The sequence below is a fragment of the Oratosquilla oratoria genome, chromosome 8 (assembly GCF_046742065.1).
Source record: "Oratosquilla oratoria isolate Oo_2021 chromosome 8, ASM4674206v1, whole genome shotgun sequence".
Taxonomy (NCBI): Eukaryota; Metazoa; Arthropoda; class Malacostraca; order Stomatopoda; family Squillidae; genus Oratosquilla; species Oratosquilla oratoria.
In genome coordinates, this window is record NC_134784.1 from 83,770,450 (window position 1) to 83,783,544 (window position 13,095).

At 41.8% G+C, this 13,095-nt stretch overlaps 1 pseudogene; it reads left to right on the forward strand.

Annotated features, from left to right (window-relative positions):
• Positions 1-6,234: 6,234 nt before the first annotated feature.
• The window catches only part of LOC143027438 (uncharacterized), a 41,956-nt pseudogene continuing 35,095 nt past the window's right edge, over positions 6,235-13,095 (forward strand).

Sequence of the window (13,095 nt, forward strand, 5' to 3'; positions counted from 1 at the left end):
TGGAAGGGTGGTAGATAGAGTTTTAATGGACTACATAGTGGTAACCAGGAGAAGAGTAGGAAGAGTTTTGGATGTACACGATCTAAGGGGAGAGAGCGGGAAAACATCTGATAATTTTTTGGGTGGAAGGTGAGTTGAGAGTGGGGGATAGGTGGAGAAAGAGGAAAAGGACAGAAGATAGGGGGGTACTTAGAGAAAACTGCCTAAATGAGAAAGAAAATGAGGAGTACAAGAGGAAGCTGAGAGAGAAATGGGAGAGAGTGAAGGATGGAGTAGAACTACAAGTGGAGGAGGAATGGGGATGGTTCAAGAAAAGAGTCAAAATGTGTGCTAAGTTGGTGTGTTGAACAAGGAGGACGGGAGGAAACAGAAGGAAGGGTAGTGAGTGGTGTGATGATGAAGTGAAGAAAGTTGTAGAAGAGGAGAAGCAAGCATTCACGGATTGGTTACAAAATAGGACGAGAGAATCTTATGAGAGGAAGAAAGAAAAGAGAAGAGAATTAAACCATAAGACAAAGAAGGCAAAGAGGAGAGCAGATGTAAAATGGGGTAAGAGTATGGCAGATTTTTTTTAAAGCAATAGAAATATGTTTTGGAAGGAAATTAAGAGAGTCGAATCAAGTAGAGAAGAAAAAGTAAAAGGTGCAGATGGGGAGATGATAATGGAAGAAATGGCAGTAAGAGAAAGATGGTCAGAGTATTTTAGGGAGTTACTAAATGTAAAGGAAGATAGGGAGGGAAAGGTAGTTGTAGTGGGAAGCGATAAAAAATTACAGTGATGAATGAAGAAAATGAAGGAGAAAAAAAGAAAGAAAACTGAGGTGAAAGTAGTTATTAAATGACGAGAGCAGGAAAGGCACCTGGTTTGGATGGGTGTCATACAGAGTGTCTGAAAAAGGGAGGTAAAGTGATGATAGCATAACTGATGAGATTATTCAATGTTTGTTTAAGATAGGGTAGTGCCGGAGGACTGAAAGAGTACCTGTATAGTTTCGCTTTACAAGGGGAAAGGGTGCAAGTGAGGTTACGACTGCAGAAGGGGGACAAACCTCATTTTTATCGGTTTTGAGTTAGGGGCGCCAACCTGTTATTTAAGGGTGTAAAATCCTTATGGAAGGTTCGGCAAAAGAAAATTAAACAAATCTGGTGGTTAGAATAAGGAACAAAGTCGCGTGATTTGGTGCAAAACGTGGGACACACTAACTTTCTCACCCATCGCGGAAGAGTGACAAGCCACAAGATTTGCACCCGATGGGAGCGAAGCACATTTCCCCACCCCCGCGCGCGGCCAATCACAGCCCGGCTGGCCGTGTTTATGTTACGTAACAGGGGCTCCTGGCGGTGCAGGGTACTGGGATGCTGGGGAAGTGAACGTTGATGACCCCGATCAGAGAGAAGATGATATTCTGAACTAGTAGCGTTTGTCATCAAAGTGTCACAATAAATTCCATCATTACTGTGACCACCAACTTTATTCATGAGTGGTAGGATGGGGAATGAGTTGGTAAATCCGCTAAGGGTATTGTCAGGAACATAAAGAATTAGTCCTAGCAATTATCTTAATTGTCTCAAGTCAGTATAGATATGAGAGGCAACTATAACACACAGAAAAATGAAATAAAATATTACCTTTTATGCCATACTCTTTGAAAAATATCGGAGTATGGGTGAATAAAATGCGGCTTTAATCAAAATTATAATCAATGTTTTTATTAAAAGTTACATGGCATGACATAACTACCCTAGACCTTTCCTTTGGTATGTAATTATTATACATTTAGCCAGTTTTCCTTGTAGTAATCAGCCATTAACTTTAAGTGCGATTATCTTAAGTAAGTGCATGTGGGTTGTCCCCCTTCAGCGGCCGTAGACTCAAGTGTAAGTATAGTAGTTTCAGAGACATCAGTTTGTTGAGTGTAGTTGGGAAGGCTTATGGGAGAGTTTAGATTGAGAGGATTAGGAGAGGTACAGATGTAGTAATTGGTGAGGAACAGTGTGGGTTTACGACAGATAGAGGTTGCTTGTATCGGTTTTTTGTACTAAGGCAGATATGTGAGAAAGTTTTATGAAAAGCTAATGATGTTTTTTTGGTTCTTTATGGATTTGGAAAAGGCTTATGATAGGATAGACAGGAAGGCACTGTAGGAGGTATTGCAGCCATATGAGATAGGAGGAAATCTGTTAAGAACAATCAAGAGTTTATATGAGAGCAATAGAGACTGTGTTAGAATTATAAATGGAGAAAGTAAGTTGTTTGAGATAATGGTGTAACATCGCCAAGAATGCGTTATGTTGCCTTGGCTGTTCATTTTATACATGGATGGGGTAGTGCGAGAGGTAAACGCAAGGGTAATGGCCCGGAGGTTGGAGAAGGTTAAAGGAAATGAAGAAAAGTGGGAGATAAGCCGCAGTTGTTGTTTGCTGATGACACTGCGCTTATGGCAGGATCGGAGTAGGGATTCAGAAAGTTAATGACAGAGTTTGGGAAGGTGTGCATCAGAAGGATTTTGAGAATAAATGTGTGTAGAAGTAGGGTGATGAGATGTACAAGGGGAGAATGTGGCAGCAGACTGGAAGTGAGTAGGAAGTGAGAAACTGGAAGAAGAGGATAGTTTTAGATACTTGGGTATAAATATGGCAGGTAAGGAATGAGTGGAGGTGGAGGTCGAATGCAGATTGAAAGAAACAAGTAAATGCCTTGGGGGATTAAAAGTATAAAGAGAAATAAACATTTAGAAATGGATGATAAGAGGAGATTGTATGAAGGAGTGATTGTGCCTACAGCACTGTATGGGAGCAGAAACATGGAACATAAAAGAGGAAGAGAGGAGGAGTTTGAATATATTTGAGATAAAATTCCTGAGATGTATGGTAGAGGTTAGTAGGTTCGATAGTGTAAGAAACGAGGTGAGGAGGAAAACGGGTTTGTAAAGGGAGTTGGGAGACAGGGTTGACGAGAGAGTATGAGTGAAAGAATGAGTGAAGAAAGATTAGTAAAAGGGGTGTGGAAGGCAGAGGTGGAAGGAGTGAACATAAAGGGACGACCAAGGATGGGTGAATGGGGTAAAAGAGGCATTGGAAAAGAGTAGAATGTTTGTTGAGGAAGGAAGGGAAAGGACAGAAGATAGGGGTAACTGGAGAATGGTTATGTATGGATGATGTTGTGATGTATGGAAGGGAGTGGGTGAGGGATGACGGGAGGGAGTATATTTGAATGATATTTTGATGCAGCCAGAAGGAATTTCTCTCCATCTTTTCTTTTTCTATATGAGAGGACGGAGACGGGGGTCACCGAATAAATGAAGCGGTTTTACTGTACATATTCTGTCTCTTGCTACAATGCCTCTGACCCAGGGAAATGGGCGAGCTGCAGGGATGACCTGTTATCCAGGAGGAGAAAAGATAAGAGGAAGGGAGGGAGATAAATAGGAGTGGAGTATGCAGTAATGGAATGGGTGGAAGTGAATTTTGTGCACTTGTTTTTTGGCTACCTCTCTTGTAAGGAGGAAAAAGCCATTGGTGTATGTAAGATATATACCAATGGCTGTATACCTTCCTCATTGTAAGCCATACAGCCAAAACGTAAGGGAATAAAGTACCCCCGCCGTCATTCTGAATTTTCCTACGACAAATTTACTCAATATGTATATATATATACTGTAGTTTATATGTTATATATGTATGTGCTACTACATTTCTATTTAGAAATATATATATATATATATATATATATATATATATATATATATATACACATACATATACCAAGGCTTTTTCCCCTTCCAAGGGAGGTAGCCAAAAAGGGAAAGGCATAAAAACACTCCCACCCATTTCATCCCTAAATACACTCCACACCCCTCCCACCCTCCCTCTCATCTGAGCACCTCCTGGATGACGGGTCATCCCTGCACCCTGCCCACCGCCCTGGGTCAGAAGCAGTGTCGCAAGACACAGCACATCCACAGCAAGGCCGCTTCATTTAATCGGCGACCCCCCCTCTCCGTCCCCCCTTGCATATAAGGAGAGGACGGGGAGAAATCCCTTCGGGCTGCGTCAAAATTTACTCACACATACTACCCCACCCCACACACCCCCGCCCATTCCTCCTCATGCAATCACAACATCATCCATATACAACCATTCTCCACTCACCTCTGTCTTCCGTCCTCTCCCTTCCTTCCTCAACAGACATTCCCCTCTTCCCTAAAGCCCCCTTCACCCCATCCATCCACCTCATCCTAGGACGTCCCCTCATGTTCACTCCCTCCACATCTGCCTTCCATACCTCTTTTACTAGTCTTTCTTCACTCATTCTTTCCATGTGTCCAAACCATCCTAATATTCTTTCATCAACCCTATCTCCCAAATCCTTTTTCACCCCTGTTCTCCTCCTCACCTCCTCATTTCTCACTCTATCCAGCCTAGTAACCCCCACCATACTTCTCAGACACCTCATCTCAAACACATTCAAACTCCTTCTCTCTTCTTCTCTTATGTTCCACGTTTCTGCCCCATACAGTGCTGTTGGCACAATCACTCCTTCATACAGTCTCCTCTTCGCATCCATTCCCAAATGTCTATTCCTCATTACACTCTTTAATCCACCAAGGCATTTACTCGCTTCTCTCAATCTACATTCTACCTCCACCTGCACTCCACCTTTTCCTGCTACACTTGCACCCAAGTATCTAAAACTATCCACTTCCTCCAGTCGCTCTCCCTTAATGTTCACTTCCAGTCTGCTGCCATTTTCACCCCTTGTACATCTCATCACCTTACTTTTACCCACATTTATCTTTAGCTTTCTTCTATCTCATACTCTCCCAAACTCTGCCACCAGCTTCCTCAATGCCTCCTCTGACCCTGCCACAAGTGCAGTGTCGTCCGCAATCAACAGCTGGCTCACCTCCCACTTTTCTCCATTTTCTTTAACCATCTCCAATCCCTGACCCACTACCCTAGCATTCACCTCTCGCACCACCCCATCCATGTATAAGTTGAACAGCCAGGGCGACACAACGCATTCTTGACGAAGTCCCACCTTTACTTCAAACCACTCACTCTCTCCATTTCTAATCCTGACACAAGCTCTACTACTCTCATAAAAACTCTTGACCCCAAAAGCTTTCCTCCTATCCCATAAATCTGCATAACCTCCCACAGTGCCTTTCTGTCTACCCTATCATAAGCCTTTTCCAGATCCATAAAAGCCCAAAAAACATCCTTCTCCTTTCCTATAGCTTTCTCACATATCTGTCTTACCACAAAGATCTGATCAACACAACCTCTACCTGTCCTAAAACCACACTGTTCCTCACCAATTACTCCTTCTGTTCCTCTCCTATTCCTCTCAATTAAGATCCTCCCATTAGCCTTCCCTACTACACTTAATAGGCTAATCCCTCTGAAACTACTACATTCACACTTGTCCCCTTTTCCCTTGTAAAGAGGAACTATATATATATATATCTATCTATATATATATATATATATATTATATATTATATATATATATGTATATGAATATATATATATATATATATATATATATGAATACAAACACACACACACACACACATACATACACACACACACACACACACGCACACACACATACACACACACACACACACACACACACACACACACGCACACACACATACGTGTGTGTGTGTGTGTGTGTGTGAGAGAGAGTGCATGCATATATATATATGTAAGTTTATATATGCGCACACGCACCCACACCCACACCCACACCCACACCCACACACACACACACACACACACACACACACACACACACACACACACACACACACACACACACACACACACACACACACACACACACACACACACACACACACACACACACAGACGCACACACACGTACACACACACACGCACACACACACACACACACACACACACACACACACACACACACACACACACACACACACACACACACACACACACACACACACACACACACACACACACACACACACACACACACACACACACACACACACACACACACACACACACACACACACACACGCATACACACACACACACACACACACACACACACACACACACACACACACACACACACACACACACACACACACACACACACACACACACACACACACACACACACACACACACACACACACACACACACACACACACACACACACACACACACACACACACACACAAACACACTTTGAAAACTTTGTACTATTTCACCACCTCAGAGTGAATCGTGTTGGTGGTGGTGTGGCGTTGTTCTGTCTTGCGGACCTCAACCCCTCACACCTCAGGGTTGATATTCCCGAGGGAGTTGAGGTTCTGTGGGTGAGGATTAACCCCCGCCTTCACCCCCGCCACACCGCGTCCATTATTATGTGTGTGGTCTATCATCCTCCACGTGCACACACCGCCGCTCTCCTTTCCGATCACATTATTGAGACCGCTGACTCCCTACGATTGAAATACCCCGCTGCAAAGCTGGTCATTTGTGGGGACTTTAATCGGCTAGACACAAGTGAGATTCTACATCAATTAAGTCTTACTCAGGTGGTGAACTTCCCCACCCACAAGCAAACTACTCTCGACCTTATCATGACAGACATGGCTCAGCAGTACTCCCCTCCCAGACCTCTCCCCCCCATCGGCAGGAGTACCCACATCACCATCCAGTGGTCGCCAGCACCCAGCAATGCCATCCGTAGAACTAAGGTCACTCGACACCACCGCCCCATGCCTGACTCTGCCATGAGGGAGTTTGGGTGGTGGATAGTGGAGTATCCCTGGACGGAGGTTCTGGAAGCCGAGGACGTGGAAACCAAGTGGAGAAAATACTCAACAACCACTACTGAAGCTTTCCATTTTTTTATTTTTTTTCCGGTCAAGGACTTCTCCGTGAATCGATCAGACGCCCCATGGATGACGCCCCGTATTAAGCGTCTCATTAAACAACGCAACAGGGCATATTACACTGATCGACCCCTCTTCAGGTCCCTCAGAAATTAAGTCATCAAGGAGATAAGTATTGCAAAGTCTTCGTACTACCCTAATAAAATAGAACACCTCAAACAACAAAATAACAGTCAGTGGTTTAGTAAGATCAAAGCTCTCTGCGGGCTACAAAATAATCAAGCCTCTCACCTGCCCTGCGCCTCACATTTACCACCTGACTTAGCTGCTCAAGAGATTAATACTCACTTTGCCTCTATCTGCCAGAACTTACCCCCCCTTAACTTCTCCGGCCTACCTGCCTACCTCCCCTCTCCCTCACCCCCTCCCCCCGTCCAGAAAGCTGACGTTGCCACTAAACTAAGTAAATTAAAGTATAACAGATCTACAACACCTTCTGATCTACCTATCAAAATCTACAAAGAATTTGCCCCAGAACTTGCCCTCCCACTTTCCTCCATAATTAATGCTTCACTGAGTCAAAACTGCTGCCCCAGTGACTGGAAAATTTCATATATCACTCCCATCCCCAAATGTCCGAACCCACAGTAACTAAGCGACCTTAGACCTATTGCCATCACCCCAATCCCAAGCCTTATCTGTGAGGATTTTGTTTTTGACTCAGTATACAACAAAATTAAAGATCAAATCGATATCCAACAGTATGGCAACATGAAATCCTCCTCCACAACTCACTATCTTGTTTATCTTCTGAACTTCTTGCACAGCCACTTAGACAAGCGCAATACTTCTCTAGCCTTGACCTTTATTGACTTCAAGAAAGCGTTTGACCTTGTTGACCATAACATTATCATCTCCAAAGCCATACAACTGGGGATCCAACCACACTTGGTAGCATGGCTAGCCGACTTCCTGACCGGACGTCAACAGGCAGTGAGGTACCAGGGAACGACATCCTCCCTCCTCCCCTTGACCTGTGGGGTCCCTCAAGGGACCAAGATGGGACCGCTGTGCTTCCTCATCCTCATAAATGACGCATTAATGGACACCCAACATAGATGGAAATACGTCGATGACTGCACAGTTGGCATTCCCATCAACACCAGGCAGCCTGACTTTTCTTCACTACAAAAAATCCTAGACAACCTCAAAACGTGGACTGAGAGCAGCAATGTGACAGTTAACCACAGCAAGACCGTGGTCATGCATGTTTGTACATCCAAACAGGCGGTGGCACCACCTCAACTGTCATTAGGAACCCATTTCCTTCAGGTGGTTCAGTCCGCCAAGCTACTAGGCATCACAATAGACAACCACCTTAACTGGAACCAGCACATCAACAACATCATCAGGACGGCCTCTTACAAACTCTTCATGCTGCGCAGATTGAAGTCCCTTGGTACCCCATCACCAGATCTAAAGGGAGTCTACACCACCTTCGTACTCCCCACCCTCATGTACGCCTCCCCAGCCTGGTCATCATCACTCAACATCACACAGAGGAGCAAATTAGAGAAAGTACAAAGAAGAGCGTGCAGAATAATCTTGGGTAGTCAGTATAAGGGATACGAGCACGCCCTTACCACCCTCAGCTTGCCAAGATTGTCCGACAAACACAGTGAGGCAATGAATAAGTTTGGACAGGACCTAATGCTACACCCACGTCACCATCACTTCCTCCCACCTAACACCACAACCACCCACCATGCAACTTGGCATTCTAACAAAATCAAGCCCATCAGAGCGCCGAGGACTGACCGATACAAGAACAGTGCCATTCCATCCATTGTCCGCACAATAAACTCATTATAAATTTTAGACTAAGCATATCACTCTTATAATTGCTATATTACTCATAAAAGTACTCAATTGTATCATTGTCAGTGTATCACTGCTATCTCAATAAACCTATTATTATTATTATTATTATTATTATTATTATTATTATTATTATTATTATTATTATTATTATTATTATTATTATTATTATTATTATTATTATTATTATTATTATTATTATTATTATTATTATTATTATTATTATTATTATTACTATAATTGTTATTATTATTATTATCATTATTATTTTACACACACACACACACACACACACACACACACACACACACACACACACACACACACACACACACACACACACACACACACACACACACACACACACACACACACACACACATATATATATATATATATATATATATATATATTTATATATATATATATGTGTATATATATATATATATATATATATATATATATATGTATGTATATATATATATGTATATACATATGTATATATATATATTCATTTTATGTACATATATATATATATATATATATATGTATATATATATATATATATATATATATATATATACATACAAACATATTTGCATATATATGCATATGTACACACACAAATATATATATATACATACATATATCTATATATCAGTCTATCTCTTTCTCTATATATCTTTTTCTCTATCTATCTATCTATCTATCTATCTATCTATCTATCTATATATATATATATATATATACATATATATATATATATATATATATATATATATATATATATATATATATGCATATGTATGTATACAAAATTACACACAAAAACGAACACATACATATCTTATCATAGCACTCCTGTGTACTCCATGGACACCTTGGACTTACCGTCATTTGTTATGCTTTGCAGTCTTTCAGTCTTGGCACCTCATACAGTCAGCGTAACACGTACCTGCGAAAGAAACGAAAATCTTAATGCATAATATGTAAAAGGCATATGACAACCGCCAAGTGATGTTATTCATCTCTGGAGGGAAAACCTTTGCAGTGAAAGAGTTGGGGGACGTCATTCATGACAATACCAGACAATTTTGGCCAGTTGGGGATAGAAAAACATGATAGTGTTTATAACGTAATCTGTGATACCTATTTCATCCCTCGATAATAATGAAGCCTTCTCTCCGCTTTAAGGATTCTTTTCATGGTTTGTTACAAACTATTTTATTCAACGCATAGTTTTTTTTGTGGTAAGACAGATATGTGAGAAAACTATAGGAAAAGGTAAGAATGTATTTTGGACTTTTATGGAATTGGAAAAGGCTTATGACAGGGTAAAGAGGAATGTACTGTGGGAGGTATTACAGATATGTGAGATAGGAAGAAAGCTGTTAAGAGTATTCAAGAGATTTTACCAGAGTAGTAGAGCTTGTGTTAGGATTAGAACTGGAGAGAGTGAGCGGTTTGAGGTAAAGGTGGAACTTCGTCAGGGATGTGTTATGTCGCCCTGGTTGCTCAATTTATACAAGGATGGGGTGGTACGAGAGGTAAATGTAAGGGTAGTGGGTCAGGGATTGGAGATGGTTAAAGAAAATGGAGAAAAGTGGGAGATAAGCCACTTGCTCTTTGCTGACGATACTGCGCTTGTAGCAGGATCAGAGAAGGGATTAAGGAATTTAGTGACAGAGTTTGGGAAGGTGTGCAAAAGAAGGAAGCTAAAGATAAATGTGGGTAAAAGTAAGGTGATGAGATGTACAAGGGGTGAAAGTGGCAGCAGACTGGAAGTGATAGAAATTGGAGGAAGTGGATAGTTTTAGATACTTGGGTGCGAATGTGGAAGGAAAGGGAGGAATGGGGGTTGAGGTAGAATGTAGATTGAGAGAAGCGAGTAAATGCCTTGGGGGATTAAAAAATGTAATGAGAAATAGACATTTAGGAATGGATAATCATTTGGGAATTTATGCTAAGAGGAGATTGTATAAAGGAGTGATTGGGCCAACAGCACTGTACGGGGCAGAAACATGAAACATAAGGGAGGAAGAGAGGAGTTTGAATGTATTTGAGATGAAATGTCTGAGACGTATGGAAGGGGTTAGTAGGCTGGATAGAGTGAGAAACGAGGAGGTGAGGAGGAGAACAGGGGTGGAAAGGGAGTTGTGAGATAGGGTTGATGAAAGAATATTAGGATGGTTTGGACACATGGAAAGAATGAGTGAAGAAAGATCAGTAAAAGAGGTGTGGAAGGCGGAGGTGGAAGGAGTGAACATGAGGAGGCGACATAGGATGAGATGGATGGATGGGGTAAAAGGGGCTTTGGGAAAGGGGGAATGTCTGTTGAGGAAGGGCGGGAGAAGACAGAAGATAGGGGTGCATGGAGAATTGTTGTGCATGGATGATGCTGTGATGCATGAGGGGGAGTGGGTGGGGGATAGGGGGTGAGGGAGTATATATGAGAAATAAATTGATGCAGCCCGAAGTGATTTCTCCCCGCCATCTCCTTTTCTGTATGAGGGGATGGAGAGGGGGGGAGGCTCACCGATTAATGAATCGGCCTTGCTGTGGATGTGCTGTGTCGTGCGACACTACTTCTGAACTGGGGCAGTGGACAAGATGCAGGGATGACCCGTCATCCAGGAGGTGCCAAGATAAGAGGGAGGAAAGAGGATAGAAGGGAGTGGTGTATGTAAGGAATGGAATGGGTGGGAGTGGTTTCTATGCCTTTGTTTTTTTTTTTTTTTTGGCTACCTCCCTTGTAAAGGGGAGAAAGCCTTTGGTGTATGTATGTACATTCGACTATTGTAAGACTATACTACGAGTAATGGGTTCTGTGTTATTATGGTATATAATCTCACTAAAGAACACCTAGATTCACACAATCTTATACATAAGTATTCAGAATTTCATTCGCATTAAAGTCAGGCGACTTTATTCAGCCCAGACAAACTCCTTTATACTCTCGCTGGGTAAAAGCTCATTATTAAAAGCCTTCCTTCGACCTTTACCATCGCCAGGTAACACACCAACACTAAATATATCACGTCACCAGCTTTAAATTGTAGTCGCATGTGAACATGCACTATATCGTACGTGACAGCAAACACCCCACACCATCATGCATCTTGGAAAGAAAGCCTCGCCACGCCTTTTCCCCACATGGAAATACATCGAGCAAGTCATAAACATTACGTCTACTTACTACAGGGTAGCACACTGCAACTCATGCAGTGTATTCATGTGCATATAGAAGTATAAAGCACACACACACACACACACACACACACACACACACACACACACACACACACACACACACACACACACACACACACACACACACACACACACACACACACACACACACACACACACACACACCGACACACACACACACATACATTAAAACACACACACACACAAACACACTCACACATATACACACAACACCACACACACACATACACACACCACACACACACACGCACACTCACACACAAAATATACACACACACACACACACACACACAGACACAAACACACACACACACACAACACATACACACACATATATATATAATATATATATATAATATATACACAACACATATATATATATATATACACACATATATTATATACAGAAACATATGTAATATATACAATGTATATATACGTAGTACATGTATAGTGTATACACAACATGGCAGTTATATACATATAATACTTTCAATATATATATATGGGTATATATACTCACAAATGATCTATATAATATATTAAATATGCTACATGTGTGTGTGTGTGTGTGTGTGTGGTGTGTGTGTGTGTGTGTGTGTGCTGTGTGTGTGTGTGTGTGTGTGTGTGTGTGTGTGTGTGTGTGTGTGTGTGTGTGTGTGTGTGTGTGTGTGTGTGTGTGTGTGTGTGTATCATAGATATATTGCACGTACAAACTCATGAGAACACATAAAATACATGAACCAATATCATGTGATATCTTTCCATCTTTCGGAGTGCGTCTTCATTACATAACACCATAATACGTCATAAACTAACACAGGTAATACCAAAGAACCACAGCATTGACTAGGCAATATCCAAACCTAACACTTGAAAAACATATCGTACCATTCTGCTCCACTGTTTATCGCACAGGAGAATACATATCACAGCAAATACATCAACCTAGCATTAGCCATGTAATACACAGACCTGATCTTACAGTCACGATATACCGACTTGGTCTGCGGTAATAATGATAAAACCCAAATCTCTCGGATGTTCTCTTTAGCCTTTACGTAAAAACTCACTTTCTCACCTTTCCAAACTAAG